Here is a 10,713-nt window from a genome sequence, read left to right on the forward strand (position 1 = left end):
TTTGTTTTTTTTTTTTTTTTTTTTTTTTGTGGATGTGAAACATTAGAGGAGAGAAAGAAGTTGATTTGATATATTGTTAATTTCAGATTATTAAGGCACTTCCTAGAACATGAATAGTGAAAAATATTTTTCCAGAACTAAAAATTCTTGTGCCTGTTTCTCTGAAAAATTTCCTGACAGCTGGAATCTCATTTTGGAGGCATTTTGAATAGAAGTCAGTTGCTATGTTCAGCAAACAACTTAAGTGGGCGTACTGATCTCTTCTTGCACAGTCATGTGTTTAGGGCCTTCTTGGTACCTGAAGCAAGGAACAGCTTTGTCTGATACTTTTTGTTTTTATAGTGAATTTCCCACAAATCCTGTAGCCTCTAAGGTAAGGAAAATTTCTGTCTCACCAGAACAACTTTGAGAAGAAATGTTCTTTTTCTGATATATCTCCTTTTGTGCAGAATCCCTGCTTGTGAAGGAGCAACCTCTGCTTAAGGATCATTACCCATTCCATTTAATGTGGAATGATTGTGAGTGTAGTCACACTTAGAATATATAAACTGGGCCATTTCTATATTCCCTGAGAACTTTGTTATGCACTCATGGATAAAGTTTGGGAAGAAAATATACCCTTCTTTCCTGGTTTTGTTAATGACCACTGAAAGTGGCTGTTTGGGTCGGTTTTTTTCATAAAGAATATTTGTCAGGTTCAGCCCAGCTTCATGTATGCCATCACAGGATGTAAAATTGCTTTTTTGTGAAATCAATTATTTTCAMCAAAAGTGCATCCAACTGTAATTCTAATATTTCCAATCTGTTCAATGAATACTTGAATTTTTGCGGAAAATAAGTTTGGGTTTTCTCTTTTCATGTTTAGTAAGGAACAGATTAATTTAATTATACCCTTATAATTGTTACGATACAATTATTACTATTATTAGAGAGAGGTGCCTCTGATTGAATTAAAATGCAAGTAAAACCACATGCCAAAGCCGACAGTTCAGATTTTATTTAACTGTAAATRTGAGTAGAAAGACAGAAAGAAATAGCAAGGAGAGGGTGGGAGGGAAAAAGAGAAGGAAAGAGAGACAGCTTAAATAAAATCACTACCTTTGTGGATCGAGTGGTGTCCCATTGATCCTTTTCACCCTGGGCTTGTTGGTTTTGGGGATCCCATGAAATACAGGGTTCTGTGGATTAATATAGTTCAGATATAGGTGGGAATGCCCAAGTACCGCCCCTGCCTTTTGCAACCATGAATCTGTTACAACGTGGATCCAGTGCAATCCTCTGGTGAAAGGCCCCAGGAGGGAGTCTGGCRGGCACTTCAGGGGTCTTTGATGGTTTATCACACTTTCTAGACATGACAGCTGCCTCTCTTTGAATTCAATCTGCAATTCAGGGTAGTTGAATGTCCTGTGAGAATGTGACCTTCTGGGGGTGTGGGAGGGAGAGTATTTCAGCTGGGCCAGTTGTGTAAGGGAGGACAATTGGCATAAAAAGCACCATACTCTCTGCTGGGTCTGCTTCTTGTCTGTCCCAAAACTCAGCCTCTGGTGGTGGATGTTCWTGCCCTCTGTTGTGGGAGGAGAGTGTGCAAACCTGGCCTCAGCAAATTACTCTGGGCTGTGGCCTCCCCCAGCCTTGTTTGCTTTTCCTTAGAACTGAGATGATTGGACAATAGCACCACCTTTATCTTATCTCAAGTTCCTGTCAGGTGGCTTAACTCACAATCCAGTTTCCTGAAATCCAGGAGGCATAACTGGAGGGTTGGGTTTTGGTGGCTGTGGATGAGCAGTTGCCTCTTTGCACAGTTTGCTGCTGTGGGCAAAGTCCTTTGGTGATATTAAYAGTGATTACAACAATTATAATTTTTAAGTCTYTTACAGTRATAATATAAACTCCTGAAAAATTATATTGTCAAAAACATGTCACAACTTGGTAGCTCAGTTTGAAACYTATCAATACCATGTAGTTTAGCAGCCATTCACCCTAAGCTCAATAACCTGAAAAGGTTAAATGACTCTGAATAATGTATTTGGGATAAAAATTTCAGAAGTAGAGTCAGCTAACTTAATCTTTGGAAAAATCTGATTTTTCTGTATCTCAGTATTCATCTGTAAAATATGGAGAGTAACTCTTCCTTAAATCCATGTGACAATTGAAACAAAATTATTTAAAAAAATCAAGAATCCAAGAGCTTCATAGGCAGCAAGGGAGAAACTTCATAAATACCTGAAATATATACATTGCTCTGGAGCAATTAGAGACTTAGTTTCAAAATTTTATTATTTTCTGATTTTAGTTAAGTCAAATAACTTTATTAATTTATTAATTTTTTTGTGGATTGACTCATCTCCTCAGTGAGAGGATACCTTGTTTAAATCAGATAATTCACTTAAGATTTTGATCCACTAAGACTATTAAGAGAAGYGTTTCTGTCATCGGTGTGTGTTGCATCAGATGGTGAGCTACATCAAATAACAACAAATTACAAACTCGTTTTATCAAGTGCTGCTATGCTTTTAAAGGTCTGCTCAGCCCTGCAAATAAAGATGCTATTCCTTTTAGCAGRAGAATACTGAATTTTTCTTTAAATTCAATTTGCAATTCAAATTGTGTCTTCAAAACACGATTATCAAACATCAGGTTCATGCAGCATTCCTAAAACATCTTAATGCAAGTTGGCAGTCGCTTATCACGCATTGTTAAACAGTTTTCAGAAATCACAATGTTGTCACTGTAATTAGAAGCCTCTTTATATTGTACTGCATAAGTGGCTTATTAATCTGAAAAGAAAGTTATTAATAGAAGAGTCTTAATTGCTATAATTACATTAAAAGTAGTCTTGTTGTAAAGCCTGAGAAAGCTCTAGTTCCTTTACAGACTTTCGTGTCTTTGAATGATCATTATAAATGATAATGATGATGGCATTATAAAATGCCAGTGATTTTAAATTAGCTTTCAGACATAATTAGGATTTAAATTGTAAACCACATGTTAGTATAATATAGCTGGAAAATACCTTCTGCTTTGAAATTCTAATATAACTAAGGATAAAAATCTACCAAGACTGCCATCAGAATTTTTTGGTGGGACAAATTATTAATGATTTTCTTTCATTTTTTCAAGGGCAGGTGAACTTGGTGAGAAGCAGATCATCCAGCTACAGTGTGATCTTGGAACTGCACAGTTACACTAATGGTAATCTTGACATCCCTCAGGRGTCAGCGAGGGGAAAGTGATACTATTCTCTAAATATTAATTGTGCAAATATTTTTAAGGTTCTCACTTATAAAGGAAAGCCAGATCAGATTTTCAGAGCTGCTGCTGCATGGATTGGGAGCTTCACCATTTGCAGTTATGTTGACTCTCATTCATAGATTTGTCACAGCATACAATTTATGGAGGGGAAAAAGAATATTTCATAGAGTCATTCAGATTGGAAGTGTGCTCATAGTCTTGTTCAAGATCATGGTTGGTTCCCCTAAAATATGTGGTAATAAGTTTTCCTTGACATTCTCCAGATGCCTCCTAKATTTTCATCCTGCTATGTTCACCCCTTCATAAGATGTAAGAGAAGATAAAGTCTTCCATAAGAACGTGAGTTGAGTTTGCTTTAAAAAGCTTAATGGGAGCTTCATTTACTTCCCGACTATAGTGCTGCCCTCAGTAGTCTCTTCTCTGACCCTGACTCATGAGTTTTCACCCAGACTGTCTCTTGTTCCAAAGCCACACTCAAACTCCTCCTTCACTTACTCAGCACTGCCCTCTCCTCTCCTTCTCTGCCTCTCTTTTCTACAGAGCTTGTGTCTATCCATCAGTGATGTMATTTGGAATCCACAGGAACAGAAAAACTCAGGACATGAGTTTGCTGAATCTCTACTTAGTCACTAGTTTGCACTAGCACCAACAATAGGTTGTGTAGTTCAGACTCCATCAAGGAGTGGTGGAGGATGCTGTAGGCAAATAAATGTTTCAGGACTGCACAWACAGCTGATAAAAAAAAGGGCTTGGTGGAGGGACCATTCTCAAAATTTTCACACAAAGCACTGGTGTATAAATATGATTCYGCTTCTGAGTAAGCAGCTGAGGTTGGCTACAAAACATTTGCTCTCATTAGTAACTGTGTACATGTAAGTGAATTGTGTCAGGCAAATGTACTGTGTGAATACTTAATTTCTCTTAATAACTATAGTTTAATTAAAAAATGCTCTAATAAATACTGAGTATGACCTACATCTGCCTCTGACTTGTTACCTATCATGGAAAAAGGAATTTACAACGTGGTCATAAAAACCRAAGTACTTAGTCATGACACCAGTCATGCCAACCACCTGGTAAATAGCAATATGTTCCTTTCCCTTTTGCCTGTAAGATTGTGGAAAGTTCTTTTTGGATTCCCACATCCATCACCTCTGCTACTTCAGCAGAATAGGYTCTCTAAAGTTGTTCCAGGTCTCCCTTGGTGCCTGTGTGGATAAGCAATGAGAAATACTAGTCAGAGGGCACAATGAGCTCCAGCAATTTGACCACMATGTCCTTAATCAACCCAGCAAACAGGAAACTCTATGACAGTACTTCCATCTGCTACACAAGGGGGTCTCAAACCACTATCAGATACTGCTTCATCTTATTGCTAATGCGTATTTCAGGCTCCAAGCCTCTCCAGGAGCTTGTGCCTGTTTGTTGACTTTCRGGACACTGTAAGCTCAGATCTGAAGGCAGAGGAAGACTCCTTCTTTGGTCAGAAGGCGTAAGATTCCAATTCTCCCCTCTGTGGGGGTCTCCATCCACCATGGGCTCAAACGCAGCCTCATGCCATGCTCACTCATTGTGTGGCTCAGGCTCTTGCCTCTGTAAGGTGTCAGGAAGAGCCGGTGCTGTTTCCTTCCTTYTCCGTGGCAGTGTGAGGTCAGTCACCTCACCTCACTACCCCTTCACCTGGCAGCCTCAACAGAGCACACCTCACACATGAGGCCACCACGAACCCCAGCCCAGACACCTTTCAGCCTGTCATGTGGCCACAATGTGTGCCTGCCCTCCAGACTRCCATTGGGATTGAGATCTTTTATGTGCTTTCTCCAGCTGAATGCAGAGATGGCACCGCACAGCACATCAGTGCTGCACAGCTCTGTGCAACCCRGAACATGTTTTTTTTTAAGCCTCTCTAAACAACCTGCTCTACTAAGTACCAAACTCTTTACTGAATTTCTGTTCAGCTGGTAAATATGTATCCCCACTGTGGATGAACAGCAGATTTCTCATGGATCAGTAAAAGTTAATGTCTAAAGAGGTAGGCAGTATCTAATCCTCAACCAGTCTAAAAAAAGCCTCAGTCAGAAAGACGCTGTTATCAGTGGGTGTTCCTAGAAGTGACAAGAAACAGCAACCTGAAGGAAAATAATGAACGCCAAACCAGAATARGTAAATAAAAGAGCGAATCCTGGTGAGAAGAGAGCTACAACGTGAATGGTGTAACAGCAGTGCTGGTGGTAACAATATCGACCTTTACCACAGGTCATTGCTCAGTAGAAATCGGTCCAATCATCATTATTGTTCAGGTGTAAACAGAYTGTAGAGTAGTCTGCAATTTCCTGTATTCTCTACATACAGCTGTCTGTCATTATTAAGCAAGAGCTTTTTATCATTCAATATTATRTGTGTAGGAGTTAAATTGAGTAAGCAGTTAGCTGTGTTTGAGTCACAACTAGTCCCTCAGAACTCCCTTTATAACCTTGGAAAGAAATTACTACTATTAGTGTGTGATTCATCTGGCTTACTCACACATCAGTCTTAAGGTGATGTGATTCATACTTTAGACAGCAATTTCTTTTTATCCTTGAAATATAGTTTATCAGATCAAACTTCACTTGGTGAGTATTTGCAGCCTTGAGACCAGAAGAGTTTAAGTAATTTTCACAGAATCATAGAATGGCTGTACTTGGAAAGTTCTCTGGACACTGGTTAGAGCCAAGCAAAGGTGGCAGAAGGACTGTATGAATGCCCATCTCCACTGGAGTAACCATTAAATAAGGTTYCAAGAAATGTTACTTAGTTTGTCTATCTCAACTTTTATTAGACATACAACTTTCTCTTACAGTTTTTCATCAAAAGCAAAGAAAAAAGCAGCTTTGAAAGCTCCTTTGGATTGTAGAAACCGAGCCAAATAGTTCAAGCAAACTACTCATAGGATCCAAAGACAATCTGGATCCYGAGTCAGTAGTATGTTGATTTACCTAGCTGTGGCATAATGGAAAGGAGTTTTGCTAGCAGGTTTCACCTTCTAATGGCTTTGGTTTCTTTCCTTCTTTTGTCTCCAATTCATCCTGTTCAACCCCTTCTCCTGTAAATTTTATCAATGCTCGAGTCAGTTGCTGAGAMTTACAGTCCTTTGCCCTTTTATTCTACTGAGAAATTGTATTTGGCTTAGACACACCAATGGAATAAAATTAGAATTTAATTTCTTTTATGTGAAGCAGAAAACAAAATAAATAGCATCATAGGCATCAGTCACTTGCAATTAGGTGTTGGTCTCCAAACCTTTCCAGCAGTCTAAATTTTTGAAGGTCATGACTTATGGTACCTCTCACCCCAAGCCACCTTTGAAAGTCTCACGCTTTTTGTGTTTCCAGTGACACACTGCCTCTTTGCACTTTTCACATTACTTAGTTCTGATTAAATTTGATGTTAGCAGATGTTACCATCTGGCTCCTACTTTCAGGGCTTCACCACCTCACTTCTGCAGTGAASTTTCTTTCCTTCCTAAGCCAGCAGGAAACCTAGACATGGGTATTATTCAGCTACTTTACCTATTACAATTGGTTCACTCTGCCAGGGTTAGCATCGCGGGATAAGAGGAAGCAAGACACCAGAGGGGCCAGAGGGAACTGTGACAGCTTTTCCAGAGAGTGAAGCTGTCAAGACAGCTGCCTCAGGCAGCTGAGATACATCTGAGATACATCTGAATCACCACTGGCTTCTACAGAGCAGTTCCCTTCCTTCCTAACTGTGCCCAGGTGCCCATTTCTGTCCCACATTGGCGTGGGTGGATTGCAGCAAGCTTGTCTATGATGTGGCCCTGAAAACAAGGTAACTGGCACAACTCAACAGGTACCTACAAAGCAAAATGGAATGTAAGACTGACGCTGATAAGTTCTTATATGGGTAAGAAATCCAGCTCTGGCAGTGCTGTTCTCTGTTCTGGAAARGTACCACCCATTTCATTTGAAATTGCGCACAAAGGAAAGCTCCAAGATGTGCCTTGCTTTAAAAGCTCAATTTTCTTAAGGCTTTAGATTATGTAAATAAACCTGAGATTGTTATACCTCASATGGGGAAAAGGAGAGGTATGAGGGAGCCACTGATACAAGAAGTAGTACTATGAATGGRCCACGTTTTCCATTCCTGAAAAGGCAATCCAAAGATCTGTTTCTAGCGTTGAAGTAGCTGAGTAACTGTGTGACATCACAGAATTTATTTTTGTCATTGATTCATGCAAGTGCTGAATAATGATGTCTTTCCCATGCCATGATTTTATTACATAAATATTTCTGTATTCAATTTATAAAACAATTCAGGATTAGACCACTGTATTTTTTTGGTTTTATAAAAACATTCCCAAAATATGTATGTTAAAATGCAAATATCTTCCAGTTGCCTGAGGAATTATTCCTGGCTATATAGAGAAGACATTTTATTGCTTATTTTGCTTTGCCTTAAGAGACAAGGTTAGTTTAGCTTTTGAACAAAGTCCAAAGGAAAAAAAGTATAGTGCTAACTAAAGGTCTGATTTCTTCCATGTGGCARCTCTGTTGATAAATCTTCTTGACTAAACCAGCTCAATTTTCTGACAAGTTTCTGATATTGTATTTAATGAGCTGATGTGGGACTTGTTTAATTTCTTTCACTATTTTAACTGAAAGTAATGTATAATCATTAATATTGGTGCATTAATTATGACAAAGTAAGGTATGATCYTACTGAACCAGGAAATTGTAAAACCAGATGGCTCACAGTAGTACATGAAATGCATATAAAAAAGAATGTTATTTTTGAAGGTCAAAGGAATGTCCTGACACTGGGTAGTTCTGTTATCAATGTAGTGTGCACTGATCTGTTTTCTTTCAGCTGACAAAATGCAACTTTCAGTGATTGTTTATGGAAGCAGAAACAGGGAAAACAATACCTAGTGAACTGTACAGGAACTAAGTTAGGAGAGGCTAAGGAATAGGAAACACCTGTGAGAAAGYCAGGAAATAGCAAATTCAATCCTCCTTGCTCATTCACAGGCAAAGGAAAGGTGACAGTTAAAGTTATGATGTTAAAGTTGTATCTGTAACTCCTGTGGACTATGAGACAATGTGATCTAGTTCAGGTCTCCTTCCACAGGCTGCTTTGTCTTACTGTCAATGCATGTCCACAACTTTTTCATTCATTAGTTTGTTGAGGAAGCCAAGGAAGGCTCTGACAACCCAGTAATGCAAGTCTTCTATCTTGCTTTGTTTTACAAGCTGAACAGCTTTTAACACAGCTTGGTTTGCAAAACTCCAGGTTCTGATTGCCATGTAGCAGGYATAAAAATCATCTTTATTTGGAAACTGAAGAAGCAAGCTCTCGCTGTTAAATGTAGAYTCTGTAATGTGGTTAGGCTAGCGTATACTGTGACCAAAATGAAATGTCTGCTGTRTACACTTAACTTTAGTGTGTGTGTGTTAGTGTGGTCTATGAACAGTGGGTGCTATGGGCTACTATTTGTACCATTTGTAGGATCAGAAAGTATGATGAAATTATGGAACTATATGTGCAATATAGGTTCAGTGAATCAAACTTGCAGAAGTACCACATTAAATATATGTGTACTGAGTTTASAAATGTATATGCAGAGGGGGAAATATCTTATTGGGGGAACTTTATTCTCCCTATAGCTGCCTGGAAGTACATTGTGCACAGGCAGGGGTTGGTCTCTGCTCCCTAGTAAAATGGGCCAGAACAAGAGGAAATGGCCTCAGGTTGCACCAGGGGAGATTTAGATGGGGTATCAGGAAAAATTRCCAAAAGAGTGGTCAAGCCCTGCAACAGGCTTCCCAGTGAAGCCTGGAATCGCTGTCTTTGGAAATGTTCAAAACACATGTGGATGTGCTGCTTGGAGACATCATTTAGTGGTGKACTTGAATGCTGGTTTAATGGTTGGACTCAGTGAYCTTAAAGGTCTTTTCCAMCCTAAATGTTCCTGTGATTCTGCAAGTACCTGGGACATGTGTGAGGGCAGAAGTCTAGCCATTACTGTGTGATTTGCAATCCTTTACAAATGTACAGTACCACTCACTCTGCCKGGACATGTTTTCAGTGCAAAAAGATTAAATATTGCTGGGAAACCCCAAACATATGGCATCTTGTTTCCAATATCAAGCAGGTTYGAAAAACAGGACAGGGCTGGTAGATGACATTCTTACAGACTTGTCAGCACCACAAGATACTGTATTTCAGCCACAGAGTTGTAGAAGCAATGACAATATTTCACATACGATTCAGCTTGTTCATTTCTGACAGTGAACCTCTGTAGCACACAGATGGAGAGATTTCTTAGCTGTAAACATATCTGTGAAAAGTAACATATTTTCCAAGCTGCTTCCAAATATATGCTTTCTGGAAATGCTGGGTATTAAAAAAGGYGTGGGGCTCAGTAATGTGAGAACTTAGAGAAGGGGATTTTGTTGCAATGAGCTGTTGCATAAGCCATGTTGTTAGTTCTGCTCATTCAATAGCCAGAGCACTGAGGTCAGCTGATGTATCATGAAAAGAARTTGCCAGTCAGTTCACATTCTGTCCCTTCATTGTGAGAGGTTTTATTCTTCCCCCAACCTCCCCCYGCCCCGAGGTTCTAAATGGCATTTGGTTTTATTTAATTAAAGCATCTGATGTTAACACTGAGAAATAATTATTTTTAAATCAGAGGAATACATATGTACTATTTTTTTAATATTAATTGGACGATGTCGGGGTGGTGTTGRAGCATCAACAGCATCGACTTCGTGCAAAGAGCGGAGTTACAGTTCTCAATTAAAAAGGACTTTGCTGCCACCCTATGGGCTTATGAAGTATTTATTTTCCTAAAAGCAGTGCAGCACTATTATTAATATCCTTTAAATTATTTTCCTTAATCTATAGATAATCTTTCGAGAGCCTGTCSTGCCTCGAGGTTTGKKTTTTTTTTCCTATTTTAAAGTCTAAATGTTTTTTAATTAAAAATTGCTTCATTTGGTGCTTCAAAGTTCATTCTTCTCAGTAGGTATTAACACCCCAAATATATACATTTAAATTGTATTAATTTCAGATTATGTATGKTTTTTTTGTATGTTATGGAAAATAATAATTATTTTCTTAATAAATTTTTTTTCAAAGTACAAGGGAAGAAAGATCAACTACAAGCAGAATTGAATCCTTGCATTTCTGTAAGCATGCTTCCCATTAAAGACAACAAGCCCAAAACATGGTATTGTTTGTGACAATTGTCGAGGGGGGGTGTTGATCTGAATTTGGAAAACATTTTCTGTTATACAGAAGTTTCTGATCTAAATGTTTTGTGTTGTCTTAGAATAAACTAGAAGGTATAAATTTATTGGAGAAAGAGACTCCAGAATAGCAAATGTGCCCCTAGTTAGTGCGTTGAACTCGTAAGAAAAGAACTCCTGCTTCAATAGGTTTTCTCATTTGTGTATGGTA

The sequence above is a fragment of the Malurus melanocephalus genome, unplaced genomic scaffold (genome assembly GCF_030028575.1).
Source record: "Malurus melanocephalus ecotype Western Australia unplaced genomic scaffold, MMel_1.1 scaffold_27, whole genome shotgun sequence".
Lineage (NCBI taxonomy): Eukaryota > Metazoa > Chordata > Aves > Passeriformes > Maluridae > Malurus > Malurus melanocephalus.